Source organism: Pectinophora gossypiella, chromosome 6, assembly GCF_024362695.1.
Source record: "Pectinophora gossypiella chromosome 6, ilPecGoss1.1, whole genome shotgun sequence".
Lineage (NCBI taxonomy): Eukaryota > Metazoa > Arthropoda > Insecta > Lepidoptera > Gelechiidae > Pectinophora > Pectinophora gossypiella.
Genome location: NC_065409.1, coordinates 3,526,543 through 3,552,802, shown reverse-complemented (window position 1 = coordinate 3,552,802; position 26,260 = coordinate 3,526,543). Strand labels below are relative to the sequence as shown.

The following is a 26,260-nucleotide window of genomic DNA, read 5'->3' as shown; positions in this document are numbered from 1 at the left end:
AAACTTTTAATATCATCTATACTAAATATTGCATTATGCATGTGTCAATATCATTATTACTGTAATATTCCTTCAGTCTCGTCTTTTATCCTTAAAGTCAAATCAAAGAAATCAAAATTAGGTTTGATAAAGACCTGAAGACTTAGAACTCCAACAATATTGGTATTGGCTTTCTGACTTATCTCTTACGTCACTTAATCAATTACTTTATTTACTGTAGTTTAATGGAAAACATCCTCATAATAGTACATTGTATTGGAAATATTGACTGATAGTTTAGTTTACATTGTTATTTTGGTACAGTTTCCCTTAGGTAACATAAACAACAGGGTATAAATGTTTTCGGTAACCCACGTCAATGATCGTCGATTCCATGTTTATTTTGTAACGGGTTTATTTCAATACTGTTTTGGTTGAGGCTCACCTTACAATGTTGGATAAATAAATCATGAGAGTAGGTTCAAACAGGTAAACTTGGGTGAAGAATTTCGGTGGTTTTTATTTAGTATTGCTATCTGCCGGATAAGTCCTGAATAGGCTAGCAGACAGTTATACGCAAGTAGATCAACAGGAGACGACAAACTTGTCGCTGGTTCAGTTTTGGTATGTCTTAAATAATATAATAATGATTATGATACGTAATTGTATAACACTATGTATGTAATTGTATGAAATTAAACCATTAGTACATTATTGTAATGCAGCAAAGCAAAATGGTGTTCCCTCTTTTTTCTTTTTGTTTAATCATGCAACAGGTTAGCATGGTATGAGCATGTGATCTTCTTCTCTTCTTCTTCTCTGAAGAAGTTCTGGTCAGTCAGGGTTACTATTGAGCCGCCAAAGGCCCCTGACATGACCCATGTAACGACTACTTACTTACATCAAGTGGTAACCGGCTTAACGTGCCTTCCGAAGCACGGATCATCTTACTTTCGGACATTCAGGTGATCAACCTGTAATGTCCCAACCAAACTAGGGATCACAAAGTAATTTTTGGGATATTTGCTTACCGGGATTGGAACCCGGGATTTCAGGATCGTGAGCCTAACGCTCAACCACTGGAAGCGATGAAAGGCATATTACGAGGAAAGTGATGAGTATTAATGTGGATGTATAAAAAATTGCCCAAGAAAGTGTGGATGGATTGTGTGACGAAGGATGTGCGTCTATAGGGAATACATGTTGTGCCGACTCCACATAAAGTTGAATAAGGGCAGGATCCGCCTCCGTAGTTTAGTGGTTAGAGCGTTAGGCTCACGATCTGGAGGTCTGGGTTCGATTCCCGATGGGGACATTGTCGAAATCACTTTGTGAGACTGTCCTTTTGGTAAGAACTTTCGGGCTTGAATCACCTGATTGTCCGAAAAATTAAGATCATTCCGTGCTTCGGAGGGCACGTTAAGCCGTTGGTCAAGGCTATTAGCCGTAAAAACATCTCCACCAACCCGCAGTGGAGCAGCGTGGTGGAGTATGCTCCATACCCCTTCCGGTTGATTGAGGGGAGACCTGTGCCCAGCAGTGGGACGTATATAGGCTGTTTATGTAAGGGCAGGATGATGTTTAATCATGCATGCCTTATCAATCACATTCAACAAACAAACAAACAAAGGACAACAGAATCAAGCACTAGAACAACTAAATATTTATCTTCAAACGTGTGTTCACGCATTATATTCATATTCGGGACGGAAATATGGTTAGTTGGAACAATTGACGCATGCGCGGTCGTTTCCTTTATGGTCTCACGCAAAATTGTGGTGTTTTTGAACGGGTTTAGACCCTATTAGGGTCACGCACTTTGTTAACAGATGAGGACGTATAATGGACTATTTTGAGACTCTGTCGTCATCTGGCCCTTTATGGTGATGACTCTGATGAATGAGTTGCGATATATTAATATTATTTGATAATTTCTTGTAGTATATTATTCACCACGTCCACATATATGTAGGTAATTTTACAGTCAGTTTCCGATATCCAATTCGTATTGAATAAATAGGTAGGTATTGTTTGTAATGAATACGAGCAATAAAGAGAAGTAATTTTAGATTTTTAAATACACTGTTATTTCTGGACATCGTTTTCGAACCGGTATCTGTTTTTCAACCGGATAGACATCATCCGATATGGTCTAGTGGCTAGGATACCTGGCTCTCACCCAGGAGGCTCGGGTTCGATTCCCGGTATCGGAATATTTTTTTTTGAAGTTTCAACATACAAATAAATATTACTTTTTTGTTAGCATATGGTCATGTAGGCGTACTTACACAAACAACAATGGTTCATAACATTTTTTTTTTTTTTTTCAAATTATGTTTTCATATTTTTTATAGCTTCTGTTTCGTGGAAACGAAGTTTGGTACAAAATTGCGAGGAGCAAACAGGAAAAAGAATTTGCAAATTGTAATTTGAAATTTATGGTACTAGAATATATGCATGAATAAACGCCCGTCAACTTAATTAGGGTGGACTGAGTCAAAAGTTGAATACTGATAATTTGCAGTCACGCTAAAGTGCTTATAAGATGGATATGATGAACCTTAATGTTCAATGCACATGATTGCATAGTACATCATGTTGGAGATGACATAATTGCTAATACCTCAGACAGATGCATACCCTGCTGGTCGTACAATCATTCTTATACAATAATCGATGCTTAAAATAATACTTAGAAATTTAATTTTAAATCACAACACGTCAACAAAGTGTACGAATTGTTTATGTTATAATTCGTTACGCATTTACACTAAATTCCACGCGTGTCAAAATATGATAGTTGCTATTGGTAAAATAAATAAAATAAACTAATTAGTACTTGAATAACTTTTTCTTTTTCCCACTGTCCAACATTGGAGTTCATTATTATATTTTATTATTTTTTATAGTTAATAAACATTAAAAACTTTATTGGCTTTCAAAGCGTGTACAATTTCTTTCCGGGGCTGGATGAAGTTGTAATGTAAGGCGCAAGTGCTGCGGTGAGCTATTTTGAATTGTTTACGGCGCGGCGGCGTTGCCATTCATGGGCAATAAAGACGCGCGGGCGCATGCCGCCATTGTTGGCCAGGGAGCGCCATTGTTGGCCCAAGGTGGAATGCCCTCAGTCTGATTTGGGATTTTGGCATTCTTTTGTTTATTAAATTGTATAGTATACTCGTAGTTTGCTGTACAATTTAGGTTGTTCGTTGTAAAGCTTTATTTTCGGTAAAGATTTTTATGACGAACCACTAGGTCGATTAGTTCTTTCAGATATTTTTTTCCTCTCAGACGACGCCCTGAGCCGAGGTTCGCGCCCAACTGGGCACCCTCAGGCCTGTTGTCTTAAACGTTGTACCGGGTGAGAGCCTACAGCGCTCCCCATTTGTCCGGCCAAGTAGTTAATGCCATCTGCAGCAAATCTACAATAAGTCAGCTTTTTATGTACTTATTATGCAATTTGTTCTTATTTTGGCATTTTGGCATCGATTTATTTAGAGCGGCTTCTGTGAGTACCTAAATGCAATTTGAAAATATGTGCAAAAACGTTTTCCATACTTATTGCGTATCATATCTGTCACAATTCCTCAACATGAACATTTTTTTTTTTGACGTGACTTACTGAAGATATGACATGTCGCATATTATTGTGGCATTAACTACATGGCCGGATCTATTGACATTTCAAGATTATACCTAACTTATTCTAACCCAATAGGAATGCAGTAGAAATACGTGATATGAAATAGACTTTATGACATGCAAGCTTATTCTCACTTCATTTCACTTTTTAAAGTTTATGGCTGCATCGTTTAGAAACGATCATTCTGCCAACGTCAAGGTACCGAAGAAAAAAACAGTAAAAAAAAATAGTCGGTGTGTACCTAACATATAAATTATATTGAATACTGTTCGGTGGAGAGACTTATTCTCACAGCTTACCCATACAAGCTGTCAGCCGTCATCACACAAATACACCGAAGATATTACCTGAAACACAGAGAAAGATTATCAAAATAAACCCAGGGATAAGCGAACGCAGGGGACAAAAACACGCTGTTCTGTCCTTATCATACTTATACGATTCATCTTGGTTAGACAGAGATGGCACTATTGACATGTCACACGGTAAGTAGTTCACAGTTGTTATCTCACTAGGTCAGAGATAACCTTACTAAAGATTTATTACTATTGACAACAGAGTACGCTAGTGTGTAAAAACTAAAGATAAATATAAATTGCGAGTGTATAGAATCCAAGTAGAAATTTCGCGAAGTATCGTACCATCCGATATGGTCTAGTGGCTAGGATACCTGGCTCTCACCCAGGAGGCTCGGGTTCGATTCCCGGTATCGGAATACTTTTTGAATTCATTTTTAGTTTTATTTTATAGAGCATGGTAAATGTCGACGAGTGAGTGTAAAAATGTAGCTAATTTATTATTTATGCTTTACAAAAACGAATAGCAGTCACATGTCCAACAGAACAGAATATTAAAAAAACGATGAGTCACCAACACCACAGCGTATTTTTTATGACTTATTTATAACTTACAATATTTGGCTCAACATAACGCGAATATCGATTTTCGAACTCATTACGGGCGCATTAACGATCATAAACAACCATAAAGTACATAAATCAATCAATTAACCGAATAACACAAATTACCTTTAATCGAAGTTTTAATACATTTTGAGTGATTTCGCCTTCGGAGGCCGCCATTTAACAACTCATGCGCAAGTGATCTTTGGGGCAGGATATTATTTAATTTTACCAATTAATTCGGTGACAAAATGCTATAATATATGTTGGTTTAATCCTCCTTGGCCGAAAAATTTACAATAATAAAAAAAAAATACAACAGAAAATATTAAAAATTATGACTTAGGTCACGATTTGCGGCGTGTTTTGATTGACCGTGGCTTGCAGCTGTTAAAAGTCAAATAACATGTTAATAATTATAATTAAACATTGTAAATCCATTAAGGCCTTCGTTCCATAGTCAAATAGCGATAAGGACACGAACGTAGGTAAGTCATGCATTCATCAAAATATATACATTACTAATAATATACAGGGTGTTAGTGACATCGTAACGAAAACTTTGAGGGATGATTCAGGCCATAATTCTGAGTTGATATCAAGTGGAATTTTCCGTCGCAAAAGTATGGAACGGAAAATAATTTAAATAAGCTCTAAAATTTTCATGACTTCTCCGACAGGAAATTCCACTTGATATCAACTCAGAATCATGGTCTGAATCATCCCCTTCAGTATTCGTTACAGTGTCACTAACACCCATACCTACTTGTATGGCTACTGTATGTACTTTTATGGGGTGTAAGTGACATCATAACGAATACTGAGAGGGATGATTCAGCTGATTATTCTGAGTTAATATCAAGTGGAATTTTCCATCGCAAAAGTATAGAATTGAAAATAATTTAAAAAAACTAAAAAAATAACATTCGGAAAATTCCACTTGATATTAACTCAGAATCATGGTCTGAATCATCCCTCTGAGTATTCGTTACGATGTCACTAACACCCTGTATACATGTACTTAGGTGATGATATTTTATGATTGATATAATTTGATATGACTGTATTTTTTATACATTTTATTTCCTTGTATGTGGTAGAGCTGCTGTGAAAACAGGATGCTGGAGATGTTGATAATGTGGCATGTATACAATCTATTTATTTCAACAAAATATTTGAAAAAAGTTACTCCTCAGTCAGGATAGAAGCAAATGGAATTCCATGGTAAAAGTAGGTAATTTAAAAACAAAACTAGGTAATGAATTTTCCTATGAACATTTCTCGTTATTAAAAAACACGGCGATACATTTCAAAAAGAACAACACATCGAAGGAAATACATAGCTCCTTACCTCACAAAATGTCAAAATGAACTTTACGAGTCTCGACCGAAGGATAAAGGTAAACCTATTGTTTTTACTGATTGCCCAACATTTGAATGTCTTGGCCTCACGACTAGGCATAGATGTTGACACTGATATGAGATTACAATGAGACGACACACTTGTCAAACAATGGACCCGAATCTGAGATATCACACGTCGAAATTCGCATAAGGTTTGACCTGAGGTGTCGTAAAACAAATACAGCTAATTTAAATATAACAAGATTATAATGTAACGGAACTCTGTATTGTTCAAACCCCATACCCCAGCAGAAGATAACACAACAGGATAATAGGATTAAAAGAAGATATCAGACACTTATCTTTTAGAAATCATTTGTGCCTATTCCGTCTTCTCTTATTGTCAAATAGTTTTTTTGTCTTTAACTGACTAAATTAATAAATATGATTAAATAAATTTACGCCTTTAAAAAAATCCGCCTTGAAAATTAACATGAACTACAATACAAATACAAAAAAGCATTATTAGAAAAACGCGCAGAAACTAAAAAGCAAAAAAAAAAATGCAATTACATAATATTCAAAACACAAATATTACTTTAACAACTGCCATCCGCTGCGCTGATGTATTACGAGTTACTGAAGTAGATTATCCGTTCTCCGAGTCACCAAAGCACCTACCTAAAGGATTTTATTTTTATAGCAAAGAGAAAATTAAATCGAAATACAACCTACCTATAGTAATTTCTACTCTACGATGCATACGCAAAGTAAAGTCAACTGATGAGTTGCTGATAGTAACTGATAGTCATAAAATTCGTATTCTCCTGCTACTGGTATTCGCCAGATTTAAATTATAAACATTATCGTAACGTTTACACACCTTACCTATTCCTATCCACCTCATAGATATCAGTACCTACCAGGAAATCTGTGTTTTACAACCATAAATCTGAGAACCATTTTCATTGCACCGCATTAAAGTTATATGTGTATCAAACACCAATAAACATTAACAACTAATTTAGATTTTTATAGATCGTAAACGTTGAATTTATACTTGCAGTGACCAAAATTGGTCATTTCGAAAGTTCGATATCATCACTCGATCGATTTTATTATTCCATCGACGATTGGTGCAAGGCTATAAATGTCTGCTTAATAAGGTCGATAATTATATCGTGTTGCTACTATTGACCTTCGGGTGTCTAAAAAGTCTAACTTGATCTTTTTGCCGCCTGCAGGCAACTCAAGGCTTATTCAGATCAATACCATATTAAGAATAGCGACGAAAAAATTGCTTTGCCCACATTACAATTGTACAGTCTTGATAATACCTATACTTATGAAAAGATCCAATAAACTAAGGACTATAAGTAATTCAGAAAACTTAGGCCAACTTCACGTTTATAGCTCAGTAAGAATAACTGTAACCTGACTGCGTTATAGCCGTAGTTACGCAGCAATACATTCAATATTCTACCGCGATACATATAATAAGTAGCCAGCACTTTATTGCACATAAAAGGACCATAAACACGAAGTAGGAGTACGAAACGACGAATAAACTGACTTTCGATAGGTTTTCATCCGAAGATAGACATTTCCCTTTATCCATACCTTGCGTGAGGTCCGAGATCTGTATAAGGTTCGTAGGTGCTAACAATTACGTCATAGCTACCAGTCAACGCTATCATTTGTGGTGCGAAAGTTCACCCGCCGGTCAGTACGGCATTTCTCTCCTTGTACGGGAGGTGTCTGTGACCACACCCCTCATTTGCAAATACTACTTGGAACGAGAATTTAAATCTGTCTTGGCAGTTCGTAGATTATGGTTGTAACAGAACAGATATCGGCTTTATCGAGCCTCGTGCTCTGACTGTCTTTCTCTTCATAACTATACTTGATAATTTCACCATGTATGCAGATTTTCAAAATGGAGGGAAACACGCCACTCGATTGAATTTGATACTTTCAAGCTTTCAATCAATGTTACGTATTGTATATTGAAATTGGATCAATTATAGCTCCTCAAATTTAATGAAGATAAGATGTATATGACTAATGGACCCATATTTGCAAAGAGAGGTGAGAATGCTACAACAACTTACAAATGCAAATGAAAAAGTAGTGAGGCAAAAAGTCCAATAGTTAGAGCTCGTTTAAACTAAATTGTCTGGTCTCACGCATGCCATTTGCATACGCTAATTGGCGGTCTAATGAGCCTTAATAATGTATTTCATTCGCAGCTCGCCACAATAGTCCTAGTTCTGTAATAATTGATGACTATTGGACCAATAGTCATATATACGTCGTAATCGTGCATGGGTGTAAATTAGATTCCACTGTAGAAAGAACATTCAAGCGATTTTGAGAAGAATATAAATAGTTCAACTGAGTAACAACAACAATCAGATAAAAACATACGAAAGACAGTAAGTATTTTTCTAGATCATTTCTATCACAAATGCCTGCCAGTCAGCTTTGGACTCCCTAGTGTAATATAATGCAAGAGTCCAAAAATAGTGGTATGTATTAATTAGATGGACATTATTTATGAAGATTATTTACTTAAAACATCGATATCATTCTTCCGATCACGAACATTATCTTTCAGATCTTTGAAAGTGCAGAAATCTTTAATTGAATGTTGGTTAAAATATTTCCATACTTACTGAGAACAGCAGAATGCGGGCCATTAAATGAAATTGCGATTCTTAATGCATATTAAATGCGGGTGGAATACCGTTCAATGTACTGAACCTCCAAAAAAAAAATGCGCCTTTAGATACCATTGGGTGCGCTACAAGAATCTTGATAGCAAAAAAAACAAGAACTTATTGAGTTACAATCAAAAGAAAGTCAAATATTTCAACTATTATAGGTTCTTTGAAGTACAAAGTTTACACAAAGTTGAAAGGTATATTTTTTACTATTCGTATCAGTACAGTAATAATAAACAATTCGTTGGATGTAGTTGAAGGCAGTGCGCTTCTTAGAACAGGCGTGGTGCTGAAAGAGGAACTCCAAAGCATCCGATAAGTCAATATTTACTTTTATCAGCAAAACGTGAGTGGACCAGCGGAATTAGACCTACGGTGTTTATTGCTCCAGTACAAATAGTTTACGCTGTTTATTGAAAGTATCAACGTTGTTGGGTTTGCAAATAACAAATAACGTACGTAAGCCAGGTGTTCTGTAGTCTGTAGGGCAAGAATAATGTGTTGCCAACCGCAGACATAAACAGGTAATGAGTAGTAATGGAAAGACACCGGTCTGTCTATCAACAGGAGCAAAAGACGAATTGATAGAAGGCGCTATGCTACGTTGATACATTGGTTTATCTTTGAAAGTAGGAATTCCTGCATTAAATTGGCCAATTGGTTCAAGTCAATTTACGACTGTGCACCAACTTGGTGGAACGTACCTACATGGTTTAAAAGTAGGTGCTTTCTTTTTACACATAATTAAGCAGCATTAAAGACAGCCAATTAAAAACAGCTGCAAAAATGTATCCATACCTACAAAATACGGTCTAAATAATACAGTTGACATACAATTTCGAAAAAATTATTTATCAATGCTTTACAGGTGTCTTGTTACAATGTTTTAACAAAATGGTCGGTTACATTGTAACTTAATACTTTTTATTATTAAAACGCAGTTGCAATGTGAATGCTTGGACTAAATAAAGAAGTTTGTAACTTTGTCAATCTCTTTAGCTTTTCAGTTTGTGGCCAAATATTATAATCTCTATATAAACATTATATTACTAAATGCAATAGTATTGCGACAAAGAAAACAAATAATGCAGTCGATGAAGCATTAAACTGTCAACGCAGAAGCATCGCAGAGCAGACCACCCTGCGCGGGCGTCGAACCCGAAACCTGCCCGATCAAATAAACTATTCCCAGAGCTAGTCGACGATTTACGTTCCATTCGCAATAGCCACGCAGGCAGGCCTTTGAGGCAAGCCAACGAAACGAGACCACGACTAGCCGATGTTGCCAATTACTTAAATACCTTAAATACTGGGAAATTTTCCACCACTAAGAAAGCTTTCTAACTTTTACACAAAGTACTTCGTCTATATGTCACACGTTTTATAATCAATCTTTTCAACTAGACCAAAATATATTAACTAAATGTGCAAGGATCTTTAGACTAATTAGAATATTGCGATGAAATCAGATAACGGAAATCAGTTGTATCCGAGACATGTACGCATGGATTACTTAGACATTCAAGTTAAGATGTAAATAGGAATTTCTTTTTCGATACGTTTACTTTTAAACATAAGCTGGGATACATTTCCAAAGTGGCAACCCCAGAGAGCAATAAACAACTAAACCTCGGCGAATAAAAACGTTTCACCATTTTACAGGCACATTAAAGTCCACATCAAAGCTATAACGGGTGTAGACGATTGATTACTAGCGATTTCGGGTTTTCATTGTGCTGGTTCCACGATGAAGACTTAATGATGTTTTATCGCTTTTGCTTCGTCTGGATCTTTCTGCTTGCATTTTGTATGAAAGGAACGGCCAGTAGGGTCATTGTTTTTATTATTATAGTCCTTAAATGATTTTGAATGAGCTCCTTTTTAAGGCATTTTCATACAAGTCCGCTCGTTCTCAATGGCGCATAAAATAAGGCAATGTTGGTGTAGAGAAACTTAATGAAATTTGAATTTGTTGATTTTGTCACCGAGCAGAATCGAATCGATCCCAAATCGGGCGAAGGCCCTGTCGGCCTCATTTTGGTGACATGCCTTTAATAAACATGAGCCAGTTGGTTTCACGTAAATTGCTCAGCGACGTCAAAGATGAAGTCATTTTGGAATTATTCTTTAAACGTTTATCGACAAAAAATTGTAATTATATGCCGACAAAAAATAATGAGGCGCCTATAAATCGGCCACGGACACCCAACCGTGTCTACTTATTGCTTCTGAATACAAAGTGTGTCTTAACAATACACATTTTATTACGTTCACAGCTGATCAGATGGATACCAAAAACAGAGAGCAAGTAGAAAAAAAAACAAAAATGAACCAAATGACGTACGTAATACAAAACATATTAATCCAAGTAATGCAATATTCTCAGAACAATGTGAATTGAGAAACTTATCAAGTAAGATTCTGCTAATTTCTAAGGACAATGAATACGTTGTTCGCGCAAAGTAAGACGCACACTGACATAGAAACAACGTTATTAACATGGATTCTACTAATTAATGTGTTAGTCTCGAGTCCAGTGAACCAATTCAGCATCATATTCTAGCGAAGTACAAAATCCTCTTAGCCCTCTTCATGGAAATCTAAGTAAACATTTCTCTGATGCTTTTTATGCTTATTAACATTGTTCTGTTTATGCTGACAACTTTTGTTCGCCTGGGAATAGAAAAAAATATGGAATGTCGAATTTTAAAATCGAGTAAGGGATGACCTTTTCAACTTCATTTGTGTGGATGATGGACTGGTAATCTATTACCAAGTAGTTGACCATATTATTATCCATCTGGACTTCAAAACCAAGTGTCTATCAACTATCTTCTAGAGCCTTGTATTACATCTACCCACACTCACGGCTCACCCTGTTGTCATAGAATAACGCATGATACTAAGTTGTCTTGTTGTATAACTCTTTTTCATTTATTTGTGGTAGCTTGTAATTGGCCTTTATTTACTACTAAGTGTAACATTGTGTGAATTAAGCTGTAAGCTCCCCAAACAAAATAAAATAAATAAATAAATAGAACGGTAACTCTCCCCCCTGCACCATTTCGCATCGGGCGTCGAGTCAAATTTACCTCACCCCCTTTAGCCTCTAGAATTTAACTGATTCTAAATGATGTTTGTTTTTATAGCTAAGCACGGGTACTTTACCTTACCTTAGGGAAACTCACAAAGAGAAAATAAAATCGAAAAATTTTGACTCGGACGGAAGAGGACGCGGTGGCGAAATGGTTAACACGCTCGTCCCGGCTTGACAAGAGCTGCGGGTTCAAGTTCCGTCCGAGTCTGAAATTTTTCGATTTCAATTTTCTCTTTTTGAGTGCAAATGACCGGAAGCCGGCTAAAGAGTAAGGACTGCTCCACTGAGCTCCAGTCTCGCTCGCATTTACGCGGCAAGAATGAGATTTTTATATGGTGTGTCCGGGATATGCCATTGTCTCTGTCTGTTCCAAAAAACTGGTTGTATGATTAAACCGCGAAGCCTTGAAATCGATCCAACCGCATCATAGGTGTGCATGTCAACCTACTTTTCTGATAGGTATTATTTTCGTCGCTGCTGACATTTACGTCAAATCTTATTCGCTTGCCTTAGGGGCGACAGTTGACTGCAGCACGATCAATCAACTGTGTACTCCGGATTGCTTTAACAGTAATATTTAATGTTAAGTCTGAAATGTTGAGAGACGTAAGTCAACGTGTTGAAAAGTAAAACGAACCGATTTTGATCGGATTATTAATTAAGAAATTCAAGCAACACGTCCTCCGTAATCCTTAAAACAGTTGACTGTAGATGGAGATCGAACAAATTGTCAATTAATATTGGCACCTTGTAAAATGAACAATTTTCAATTTACATACTCTAGAGCGTAAAATATAAAGACGTCAGTAGACAAGCGTAGATCTACTTACATCTAATATAAGTATTGTGTTGTATAAAAAATGACTTCAAATGTATTACACCAAGTGCAATAATGAAGTGTTGAAAAATGTAAAACGCGCCACAGAATAGGAAAACTTATCGTAAATTGTCGTAACCAATAGACCTGTATTCCCGGAGGTCACCTTGACAATGTCTGTGGTCAGTTCTTGTCAGTACCATGTTGTCATCCAATGTAATCTGTTTTGATTTTGTGGCCGCGCGGGTGCGTAGGCGTCACTGCACTACAAAGTGGACTTGAAAGCGAAAGTGAACTTGTGTGAAGTTTACAAGCCCATGACTATGAGGAATATGTTATGGCCAGGGAGCTACTTTGTTGACCAATGAATTCCAGTAGGTGTGAAAGTGAACTAAAGATACAAGTAATAAAACCAAAGAGTGTAACAAATATTAACGTAAATGTAGATAAAACAGAAGCCAAGGGTATAATGCATATAACTTGTGATACCGACGAGACACTCCTACGTATCTAATCTCATTATCTTGCAAATAACTGGCAACCGATTGCCTCAAGGATCACGGAGGGCTAAAAATAGACACAGAGTAAATAAGATCATCAATATTTGATTCAGTTCATAATATTAAAAATCGACCATGTTTTTAATACGAAGTTTTCCTTAAAAATGCATTTTTTTATTGGATGAGAGCCCTCAACGGTCCTCTTGTGAAACCAAGTAGTTTATGCCACAAACCTACAGTAAGTCAAGTCAAAAATATTGCACGTATTCTTATGGCAACTTTTTGCAATCTGTTATAAAACGAATCCAAGTATTTCTCGCAATTCGTTCGATAATGTCTTTCCATCTGGGTAGTATGATAATTGAATATTTCAAAACCTGCGTACATCAAACAGAAATATGGACAAATCATTTTCTTTAATCCCATAGTATTAGCGATCTAGTGGCATGTAATTAAGTTTATCCCCTAAACATGTGCATATCACTATCAATAAAGATTAGTCTAACCGTCTAACCAAGCTGTAAGCTTCAACTTAAATCTAGATTCTAGACAAACTGGTTTATAATGAAAATCAAGAGATCTACATTAATGACTAGATTATCATAACAGTCTGGGTGTCATGTAAGATATCTAAGTTTAGTTTTCTTACCTTATGTAATGGTTTATATTTCAAAATTACTACTATAGTAAATACGTAAATAATACATCTAATTTAGCAATAAATTCCGAATCGAATGATAACGCCGAATAGTAAATGAGAATATCTTTAAGAAGAAGAAATTTTGCGAAGCCTTTCTACTTATTTGTCAAAGATGAGGATATATTGAAATACTTATATATCTAGAAGAAACTAGTTATCATTGGAAATAGAGTCAGAGATAATGTGTAATATAATTGGTGCATTCACAACTACATCTGTAACCTAAACCCCTATTACAGTCACGGAATATCGTCTTGTTACAGATAAATAATTTCAATTCAATAGAACGTGGAGTCATCGAACTCTAAAAATAGCTTATACGATCACAATAGTCGATCTAATCTATTCAGTTCAAGTTGAACGCGATGGTTTCTATACAAGTGGCCAATTCACGGTCAGCCCAATAAATGTTATATTGTGCTCTCTTTCAAACGCCCCTTTGATTGATCCATGAGAAATTGTAAAGAATTGTTTCCAGACCATCTGACTAATATTTCAAATATTATTAACAAACGATCCATCCCTCCAGTCCAAGTAGTTTTATTAATTAGCTTTTCCTTCGTGTCGCGGACTATATTTTAAATGAGGTTCTAAATAGGTCACATCAAAGCAATAACCTAAAAAGCACTATTGCAATTTGACATTTGGGCATATAAAAGTAAGCGCACAAATCTTCGTTTAAAAACTTCGGGCAAAAAAGTAGTTACAGCACTTAATGGTGATTGATATCCTAAGTCGATATCAATATGACAAACCCTTTGAGAAATACTCGTGTGTCAAATCTTCCGCTTTATGATACTAGGTTGTATATCTTGTGTCCCTAACGAAAGAGATAACTAGAATCGATATTTACTTCGACAGAATTATCTCTTACCGTTAGTTCGTGATGGTACCTTAATTGAGCTTTTAGCGTTGACACCAAGAATAATGAGAGAGATAGGTATCGAACTCGAGACGTTCGACCTACTTCCAGACAGAATGAATTGATATGTTTGTGTCGCGAAGAAAGTTATGATCGAAGTGTTGATTGAGGATGACGATGCGATGCCCTTGCGCATTGCGCCGTGAACATGACTTTCAAGTCGTGCTTGTGTAGAATGACGGAACAATCGAAGATTACACATTATAAACGAAATATTGAAAAATATTCAAATTGATTGTTTTCTGACAACTTGTGGCTTTGCCTACCCTGGGGGATTTCGGGGGTTTGGGGAAATAAAATCATATCCTATGATTGGGTAAAAATATCAATGAATTTACAAGAGTTGTCAGTTTCAACCAATCACAGGAGAGTATTTCTATAAGTCAACATCAAAATTGACTTACATCTGGTTGCATTTATATATGTTACTATAGTAAAAGCTGAAAGGTTCTCTTCTCGTTTCACTTCAAGATAATAACCTGAGGGGGTCTAAAACGGCCACATAGGAACAATTATTCATACAAAAAGGTAATATTGCTATTTAATTACTTTTAATTGAGCAAGTGTATTTTTTAGATGAATCGCTTCAATGCGGTTTTTAGACCCCTTTGATTTGAGTCTCATACGGATTTTCTCATCAAAATCAGAATAATAGTGTAATTTATGGAAATCGCCACAGTGACGCTCAGGCAGCTGTCGCATGCGCAAACGCAGGCCTTATCTAACCGCAGTCGAAGGTAACATGAGCTCGTGATAACATTCCACGCTCCGGTCCGGTCAGACGGTGAAAAGTATTGTAGGTATTTTGTCTAATACACGAGACACATACATACATAAACTCACACCAATTTCCCACCGGGGTAAGCAGAGACTATGGAATAGACTAGTGGTAGACAAAATTGCCCTCTTCAATGCGTAGGAAAGGGAAGAAAATTGAGAATGACTGAATAGTTTTTATTGCTATAACTGTGGTCCAGTGGTTGAGTACTGGGCTCGCGATCCCGTCCCTCGCCCGGCGGTCCCGGGTTCGTATCCCGGTAGGGACATCACAAAAATGACTTTATGATTCCTAGTTTGGTTATGACATTACAGGCTGATCACCTAATTGTCCAAAAGTAAGATTATTGGTACTTCGGAGGGCACGTAAGCAGTCGTTCCCGGCTACTATTAAGTACGCATGTAGTCATTACATGAGCCATGTCCAGGGGTCCTTCGTGGCTCAATAGTAACCCGAGGGTTGATGAGGTCGACAATGATCGCACAACCCACACGAAAGAAGAAGATTGTTATAATCTGCATTTCTCTAAGAAGACTTTAGGATAAAACTCCAGTCATTAATGTTAATAAAAGAATAGACAACAAACTAAGTACGGTTCTCCGTTTACTTGGTTTCATACAACTCAATCCAATCATAAGCTTCTGTATTGCTATAATGTTCTTACGCGTGCCCTGTGATTATTGTTGGTAATTCTGTGCAATTTGCAATCATTTTCTGCAGTCGTGGTGTCAACATTAGCTATACATGCAATACCTATACATGCACCTACTTACTATAGGTATTAAATATAGAAGGCGCTTATCATCATCCTCCTACCCTTATCCCTATGTGGGGTCGGCACAACATGTTTTCCTCTTCCTTCATTAATTTCTGTCAGTCGTCAACTCAGTACTCACTTTCACACACATATCCTTCTTTACACAATCCATCCACACGTTCTTGGGTCGTCCCCTACCCCTATATCTATCCACATATAGAAGGCGCTTATCATCATCCTTCTGCCCTTATTCCACTCTAGGTCTCGGCACAACATGTTTTCCTCTTCTATTCATATCTGTCAGTCGTCATCTCAGGACTCACTTTCCCCTCACATATCCTTCTTTACACAATCCATGCACACGTTCTTGGGTCGTCCCCTACCCCTACCATCATCACCAGCCCATTAACGTCCCCACTGCAGGGGCACGGGTCTTCCCTATGGATGGATAGGGAGATCGGGCCTTAAACCACCACGCGGGCCCAGTGCGGATTGGTGGTTATTAACGACTGCTAATGCAGCCGAGACCAACGGCTTAACGTGCCTTCCGAAGCACGGAGGAGCTCGAGATGAAATCTTTTTTTTTTATGGTCACCCATCCTAAGACCGGCCTTTGCGAAAGTTGCTTAACTTCAACAATCGCAGACCGAGCGCGTTTACCGCTGCGCCACCGAGCTCCTCCCCTATATCTATCCACATATTAGAAGGCGCTGATGAGAACGTTTAACACCTGCTATGAACTGGCGTTACCTAAGTACATTATAGCGCGCATTTGCGCGTGAGTCATTAGGTATGTAGGGGTCCCTGAAGTCGAAAAGAAAAAAATGAACCTGGTTAGAATACTAAACATGTAACTGTCTTTCTTATCATACTGCTTATCATTCCAAACCAGGCACTCGTTGAAGACTGTTCTAACTTCATGCACCCGCGTCACGGGTTCTATGTCGCCTGTGCTGAACTTGTTATGGGCGATGAATAGTAACTGTCAATACGCGTCCATCAAACAAAACATTTTTATTTCTTTATTGCACAGAACTTAATCATAATAATATCCATCTTACGACCCTATTACCACGACTGTTGCAAGTACCTCTCTCTGTGCATCACAATAGGAACAACCATGCAGGATTTGGGCTCGTTCTTATTACATGGGTTTTAAAGTCGTAAAACCGAATCTCCTTTTAAAATCCAAACCCCATTGTTTAACTATTCTGACTGGAAATCTCGGCCTTAGGAAGTTAACATAGCTAGCGAGGAGTGGGTGTAATACCAGACATCTCTGCCTACCCCTTTGGTGATACAAGCGTATTAGTACCACAACACATAAGTGTTATATTAGTACCACATTTATAGTACACATAAGTCTACATTAGAACTAATCGCCGAACCTAACGCGATCCTAATTGGGTCGTGTACTAGAAGGTGCAAGATAAATTATGAAATTCTTATTAGTAAATGGCGACAGTTGTAAAACTAACAAAAAAAACTTTTTTTAATAATAATATATTTTATTTTATATAATATAATTTTCTATTAATAATAAGTCCGACATTTTATCACGATTTTCTATAACATCACAGTGTGTTTTTTCATACAAATTCCATAGCAATTTCGTGTTTTGACGTTTAGATAGAATCATTTATTTTAGGTATAAGTAGGTATTGGTACACAGTAGGAGTGACAAAGTAATTAAAAACTTATTTCTAAAAAGGGACGTCAGCTCAGCCATATGTTGTGACACTCCGACATTGAGGGAGTGCCACAACGCTGATTTTCAGTTTAGTAAAAAGTAACTGATTTGACTAGTTGGAAACTATCTTATTCAAATCAATAGGTTTGCAAATCATTCTCACTTATCCTGGCAGCGTTCTTGACAGCTAAACTCCGTGAAACCTTTCATAGGCGAACTGACCTTAATGAGCACAAAGAAACCACCAGATGTTTCTCATTAATATTCATAAAGTATCAGCAAATGTCATAAATGGAGATTACGTGCATATTGGTGCTAATTCCTGTAAATACCATCTAATTTTATTTTAAGTTATATCTGTCATTTTCTTATCCGCCGAAAAGGAAAGGGACGGGTAATCGACAAGCATAAAATTTATGGAACACACGTCAATTTTAAGCACAAATCTAAAACAACCGTCTAAAAATTCGCCCGGGTTATTCATTTATTTACTCATTCTTCCTAAAATTAAGAGCTGTCAATCATCCGTCCCTTTCCTTTTCGGCGGATAAGAAAATGACAGGTATAACTTAAAGTAAAATTAAGAGATGTCTGCAGGAATCGGGGCCATTATTCAAATAAGGTAAGGGTGTTTGCTATTGTTACTTGATTTACGGTATAAGGTCCTTTGCTGCGTGCTGTTGTGTTTGTGGGGAAAATAATTTAATTTAACAATCTAACAATTGACTCACATTAATATTATGTCATCTCATCACTCTGCTAGCTTCAAATTCTAGAATACTCATTTAAATGATATTTTACCAGAGTACGGTCATGAGTATTAATATGTATACACTTTGAAACCATGTCACATTAACTTTTTTGACAAATTAAACCGGAAGTCTCATTGAATGTCAAATATGATAATGCGACAGGGTTTTAAAGTGGGTACATGATATTGCCCATGACTGTACATATTATTTTTGGCCTCTAGAAACATGAGTTAGTAGTTATCTTTTGATGTCCTCGTGTGATTCTTAAAACTTAACATACCAACAATAGGTTGTGAGAGATGGGCTGGGATTCTGTTAACCAACAAGATAATACGTCGAGTCGATGAAGAACTGACAACATTGACAACCAAACTAGTGGCAATGAACATTTTTAGTGTTAAGAATACAAAACTTCTTCACAAATCAATTTCCAAACCACACATTGTGATGGCAAACGAACCGAGAAACAAGAGTGGCGTGTAATTGCACAAAAACACTAGCATATGTATGGAAACGTTTACAATAATGGCGGGGTATTACGGCCGGTCATCAGCGGAGACGCTTCAAGGTCATAGGGACGCTCACAAGTGGGGAATAATGAATAGATAATGTAGACTATCTGATGTATAGCCCTGTTAGAATTTGTGATGGCCCTGTTCGGAGAATTCGTAACTTACGTCGTAGTCTCACGGATTCGAATGCCACTAAATTCGACTTCATGAGTTAGAATATTCAGATTTGGATCGTATACTTTCTTAGATTATAAAAAATGGACGATATTGTATTTGGAAATGCCGGTCCTCCTATGTCATGTGACCATCTCCTATAGCATTATCCAGATTTTCAAGGGGTCCGCTTACCTAACCTGGAGATTTGACAGGTCCGACTTTTTATTGAAGCGACTGCCTGTCTGACCTTCTAACCCGCGTAATACAAGTTAAGTCACATACCGGTCCATGTACACACAAAACCATTAGTAATAATTAACAACAATAGTTTTAGACAATTCAAACGGCAATGAATTTAAAAATTATCTCGTAATGAATCAAAACTATTTTGCGTTTCTGTCCTTTCAAAACTAACAGACCCAGACGATAAGATCCCAACCCCAACTATATCCAATCACTTAATAAACAAACCAATAAAGTTAAAGACAATAATTGTCAAATATTTAAATAATTAGCCAATCCTTTGCACATTCCTTGTCCTTAGTCTCTTGGCGCCAAAACATTATCTGACCACATGACCTTATTGACGACTATAAATACACAAGTTTGCCACGACCCCTGACAGATGCCAACCCCTTGTTTTACGTAAACACGTTACACTTTAAACGAGATTACGAAAGTTCATCTAAGACTGGTCATAAGCGACTGCATAGAAGTCAATTTTAATTGTACCATCTGACCCGTATAAGCAGGCTGCTATGAATATTGATCGACTCCACATTGATACGGACGCAACGACCTTAATTATATCTGTTTACAGTATGCTCGATCATGCACGTGCTTTGTCAACAGAATGGACAAGTCAGCTACTGTGCTTAGATAAGTCACACACGTACGACCAAGTATGCATAGATTAAAAAATACTGGGGTGGTTAGAGAACAGGCGTCGTTTTCAAGACCGGCTACTTTGCCTTTGAGCTGCGCTTTATCTCCTTGCTTAAAAAAGGGTTTCTTGTATTCCAGATTAACTACCAAGAATTCGGATCGTTGAGGCACTTAGGTAATGTTCAGATTAAAATATTTGCAAAAGAGTAGTAAAGTGCCGCATATTTGCAATTTTAGCACAAATTAAGTCTGCAATTACGCTGTTTACTCTAAATAAGTCTCCAATTACACGCTTTCATAACATTTCGCAACCGCTACCAGTCTTCGCGGGGATTATGGACTAATTGCTGCATAAATCCAAAAACCGTCAGGTGTAATTACTTGTAAATATTGCGATTTGCCTCGCTGTGCCTCGTTGGATGCATGTTCTCGCCTTTCTCGGGCATGTATAAGTTAAGGCCAAATATTAGCGAGTGTGTCATAGCTAACGGGATAACTTAACAGCCTTTTATGGGAACTCGTTATGTCTGTTACTTCGCTTGAACACATATCGTAATCACTATATGAAAATATCTCTCTCATTATACCAACACGGATATTGGCCGCTTTCGTCGAATACTGAATAGCATGTGCAAAGTTATTGGCGTTCGGCGTCGTCTCAAAGTGGAATAATGGCAGACTGAGCTAAACGTACGACCTAAAATGTCTAAAGAATATGGATATAATACAATAGTTACTTGTAGTTTACACCGCTCATATTGCTTGATATCACACCGCAGACTGGAGTGCTTTTCATTGGGCTTTTGTATCGAGAAGGAAGCTGTTAATAGGCACCAGCGATCGATGAAACTGAGCGTTTTAATAATTTCCTGGTCATGCCAATTACTCCACATTCACGCTTCCTAGTCCTGTCAAAAGTGGCCGCTCCATCGTGACAATAGTCTACTTGTCGGACATAATAGAACAGGTTTATTTATTGGCAGTAACATTAGCGGTGTACGTGTAACTACCGTTACCTTACAGCCCATTACCATCGATAGCTTGTGTTAGTGCATTTCATTCAATAAGAAACGTGATTGTTGATAAAATTATTGAAATAAATACTCCCAAAAGGTCGCAGGTCACAACTCTGGCGTATCTGACAGATAATAGAAATTGATTAAATTTAATAGCCTCTGTTAAAACCACAAGTCATAATTACCTTTCACAATAAAACTAATCTGATGCCTATGTTGCTGACAAAAAAGTCCAAAAAGGGGGCTCCCAAATTCTGTGAACAGCGTATGAGTCATGTTACCAAATCGATTGGGTAGACGATCAATTTAGTGTTCACTTTACAAAAACACACCACAAAAGGTTTCGTGCTGAAGTGAATCAGAGTCACTCGATACGTGGTGACTGTGACCGGCTTCGATCCTCTTATCCGGTGTGTGTTACAAACTGCAAAGCATCTATATCCGTTACAATTACAAAAGGGTTAACTTTAATTCAATTACAGCGACCCGACATCAAATGCCCTGCGCTTCCTGAATATCCGGATACGTATTGAAAACGAAGACTGATCGATATTTTGGGCCAAATGACTCCATTCTATGATGTAAGTAATAAAAGAACGTCGACGTATAAAACTAGACTTAAAGTTCAATATTAACATCCATTTGAGTTTACAACTGTGGTTGTTACAAGAATAGGACGTCACCCCACGCAAATATATTTCATTACGCCATTATAAAATAGCACGGACCCTCATAAGCTGTAATAAATGCTGGCTGTGCTGGATTTTACTGGAGTAAGCATTGCAGTGCAGCTGTGTGCAGCGTAATTACAGGTCGCCGACCTGAACTGCCCACAAAGGGAGCTAGTGCTAAAATTTAACCTCCTGCGCATTGCTCCGGGAAGTAGGCAATTCAACTCCTGCACTTTATAGCGTTCTGTATATATTTCTTTTAGTGTACCTAGAACTCGCCCGAGGATCCTTTCACAGAATTACTGCAATTGCACGCCTTTCAATCTTATCTCCATCTCACAATGACCTTCAGACCAAAACAATGACTCTTTTGTTTCCACAGTTCTTTGTGTACTGAACAACAACTTTGTTGTGCGATCCTATTTGATAGAAGTTCGTAATGAAAATAATTATTGGGCATTCTTACAAGGAAAATTTTAACTTAATTTCAAAAGACGCGTTTTTGTTGGTGGTCTGTGACTTCTGTTATTCTGTGATGTAAGATTTTAAGATACCCCTAAAAGGAATGCACGACAAAAAAGATCCAGATTTCCACATTCCTCAAACAAACCTTCGAGTAGCTTATGAGATGTCATATGGTAAACGCATCGGCATTCAAGTGTCAGGTCGAGTATTGTCCCAAAACAAGTCGGCCCTGTTCCCGAGTTGCTTTTTATCCAGATACATGAGACTCCGCGGCGCGTCTTAACGAGCATCAAACCAGTTCCACATTTCATCGCGTCATGCCAAATCTGGTAGTAAATACTTCGACACACCGTTTGTTCTCACGAGTTTTTCATTACATGAAAAAGCTTCGACTAGCATCGTTCATTACACATTGGCCGTACAAATTATGTAGTTATCCGAATTTAAATTCTCTGTGGAATGATCACTGGATCATTATAATCATCGTATAATTAACTTTCACTTGTCTGTTAATTTGACCGATGCTGTAGTAATTGGTTACGAACAAGAGACGGTCAGCGAAAATTCACATTATAATACCATAGATGGGTAACAAAAAAGAGTAAGAATCTCCTTTCACCTTCTCGGAACATAAACCTGCTAATTACCGAGTTCATCGGTCTCGGGTTACGCTGAGTTTGATTTAGGTGTGTTGTTGATTTTATGCTCGGGTTGCAAAGGATCTCTTTGTTTAATTTTGTTTGCGCTACACAACAAACTAAAGACTTGACTTTTAAAGTTATTTATTCTGATGTCGCGTCGTGCGTCCAATTTAAATACAATTTTTATCAGCGCCATAGCCAAATAGCTTAATCTAATCTTATTCAGTAGAAATGTCTTTCGTCGCAGTTCACTAGTTGCACGTAAAATATTCAGAACATGTGAAATAAAAAGTCATATTTAAATCTATGTTGTACGGAATTCTTTTTGTAATCAATGCGTCATGAGACGACGTGACTCAATATCAGCCTCACGTCGATTTTGACACGTACCGGACCCTCTCTGAAAGGCTATCATCAAGCAGACGGAAGCTCGCAGAAAATGCTCATTCACCGAGCCCACTCTGTGCTCAATCTGCAATCAATGTGTGCTTGAGACCGCTAAGATTGCTAAATTGCATGTTTCAGTTGCAATCCTCGAGACTTCGGCGCCTTTTGCCGGGATGAGTTGAAGAAAATCGCAATATCAAAACACAACATCCTGGTCATTTAAACGAGCCTTATCTATAGCACTTTATAACAAAAATGATTTAATTTATCTATTGAGAATTGACAGGTTAAAGACCTATCCTGGTCAAACTAGTCGGATAGCGGATATCCAGGCGGCGATTAAATGGATCGCATCCGCAGACGATAGACAGGACGCTTCTATGGGAACGAGATCCATAATATATGGCCATATTCGTCTTAGTGATTAAAGCAAGATTCTGATCGAAATGACCCGACATAGGTTTTAATGTTTAAGAGAACTGAAAGCCGGGGTAGATCATAATTTAAGTGAAAACTTAATTGTTTCTAACAAAGAGGTTCTAACAGTAAGAACCTTTCAAGACGGATGTTGTTTATTTGATGGCGAAGCAAGGTCAAAAGGGCGTGCGAGGTTTACAGACATTAGTTGTAACGACCATGCGTCTGCCTTGATAAGGAGGTATGAGACATTTAAGTTGAAAAACTTATGAAGACATGCAATTGGGCTTTTTACAAGAGTGAGTAAGTGGCCCACGCCCGTATAATCTTCATATGAGCTGTTAACAAGCAACTTCGTATTATTAAAGCCGTTCACCTCGATAGATCTGAAAAGTAACGTAGCTAACCTTTGACGGTTAGTTATTTGCGTTTGCAAGACATCATGCCGTGACTATTAATTTAACCTGGCAATTACAGATGTAATAGTCGATATGCAGTGTGTTCTTTTATGGACTAGTCGAGAAATTCGTCGAATCATTTACGATTTTACAAGTAATAAGTTTCATAGTGTTTGTTATTTTGGCTCATAGGTACCTTCGCTTTTTGTAGTAGTGAATTCGTATGTGTGTCTCTGTATTTTCTACATTTTATGGTGTAAATTAAACCGAGTTTTATCTCTGTACTGACATAGTATCTAACTACATAGTTTACCTGTTTTACAGCAATGACGTCACTGGACCAACGTCCAATCTAAAGTGCTTTTATCTGCGTGATAACGTGAGTGGAAAACATTGGTTAAGTGCAAAATTCGATAAAACCTAAATGTTGCAAGCTAAAAACAGATCAATACTATGTAGGTACTAGGTAAATTATACTAGGTAGTATCTATATCTAGTAGGTATCACCTACAACAACATTAGCAACGCTTGACTTTGAACTTGGGTTCAAAACAGTAAAAACTAGAAGGTACCTACTAGGTAATTTCTTTAAGTGTTCCGAACAGCGAGTTGATGACTTTCCGAGTAAGACTAAAAGCGTCCTCTTCGTTGAAATGGTTCATTTCTAAAAACATTCCCATAGAAATCGTGATTCGTTTTGAACTCGTCTGCAGAAGGTTGTATAAACTCCAATAGGTACCTAGGTACTAGCTAGCTACCTTATAAACCTTTGACCGAAAATATTAAAAATAGGTACCTATGATCGCAGCTATTTCCGAAAAGCGTCGCCGGATGTTTTGGTACAGTGTAAACAGACAAAATAATGACGATAGAAGTCATTGTTTTAATTACTTAGCAGTGTACCTACAACAATACAAGGAAACAGTAAATTGACTTGCAACGTAATTGATTAATCTACGTTAAAGTTACCTACCTACCTACGTTAGGTTTTGCAGTTTGTTACAGAAACAGACAACGGTAAACAGCGACCTCGCTTAACGAATTTAAACAAAAAGGGTTCGAATAATGAAATCAGGGACTCAAAGACGCGTCCTTCGTTTATGGTTGTTTTACTTTGGTCCCTTTGTAATTCCTGCGGTTGCATTCCCGCTTCCCGCGACGCGCGAGACCTGCGCTGATGCCTGACTCAGCCGCAGGGACCGCTAGCGCCGACCGACCCCGGCCGGTCCTCGCCTTAATTATGTACTGCATGCTACAACTGTTCTGCATTTATGTAGTTCCATTACGTCATATGTTTCATACACAAATGTCGACTTTCCCGCTCTTTCGTCACGCGCCTCGAACTTGAAACAGATGTGAATAACGAACCGGCACAAGACAACGCCGTCTCCGCCGGCTGTTTTATAAGGAAAAAAATATTCGAAATTGGAACCCGAACTTCAAGCTCCGAGAAGAGTTTGAGACGACAATGTTTTTCGGTCGCCCCGGTCGCTATGTTGATATTTCCGAGCTGACCGTTCATATCAAAACTCGTTTAAATATAACACGATTTAGTACAAACAAGACGAATCTGGGGCATGATAAATAAACACTTCGGTGCTATCTGCAAAGATAATTTAGTTGGATGTCTTACTAACCTGATGGCTCGGCGCAGTCGCTCAAAATCCAAGCTGCATTTTAACCTCAAAAGCACCTGAAGCACGGTCACGATACACGAAGGTCACGGTTATGTTGTGTTGCATAACACCACTTAGTTGCACCAGTTACCGCATGAAGTTTACAGAAAACAATACACGACCGAGGATTATCGTTAAAACGCTCTGTTATCATAAACACATGAATGCACTGTTCGTTATACGTTTGTTTCGGAACAAACGTCGCGAGTATCCATTCAGGTTTCCATCAAATCGCATATTCGGTATGTCCGCTAACTAAAACAAGCACCATTTAATATTCGATGTCATATGCAGTTTACGATTAAACATGTCACAGCCGTGCACTGCACTCCGTCTGACACGACGAATATGGCGGCCGAGTTTGAACTACGCTTGCGCCGGCCGCCCGCTGCGTGCCGGCCAGGTAAAAAAAAAAACATGAACGATGCTAGC

The 26,260-nt window shown here is 37.6% G+C and overlaps 1 protein-coding gene and 2 non-coding genes across 13 annotated transcripts in view; 2 read left to right on the top strand and 1 right to left on the bottom strand.

Moving 5' to 3' along the window:
• LOC126367292 (rho GTPase-activating protein 21) overlaps positions 1 to 26,204 on the bottom strand; it is a 472,944-nt gene extending 446,740 nt beyond the window's left edge. For 9 of the 11 annotated variants that reach the window (XM_050010725.1, XM_050010729.1, XM_050010726.1 and 6 more), the window contains exon 1: positions 25,790 to 26,204. The gene's annotated coding sequence lies outside the window, so the exon portion shown is untranslated. The remainder of the gene's footprint in view (positions 1 to 25,789) is intronic. The other 2 variants (XM_050010732.1, XM_050010738.1) reach the window with 1 other exon arrangement.
• On the top strand, positions 2,121 to 2,192 carry Trnae-cuc (transfer RNA glutamic acid (anticodon CUC)). The gene has a single exon. It is a non-coding gene; the product is annotated as a tRNA-Glu (tRNA).
• On the top strand, positions 4,266 to 4,337 carry Trnae-cuc (transfer RNA glutamic acid (anticodon CUC)). Its single transcript has one exon. It is a non-coding gene; the product is annotated as a tRNA-Glu (tRNA).
• Positions 26,205 to 26,260: the final 56 nt, after the last annotated feature.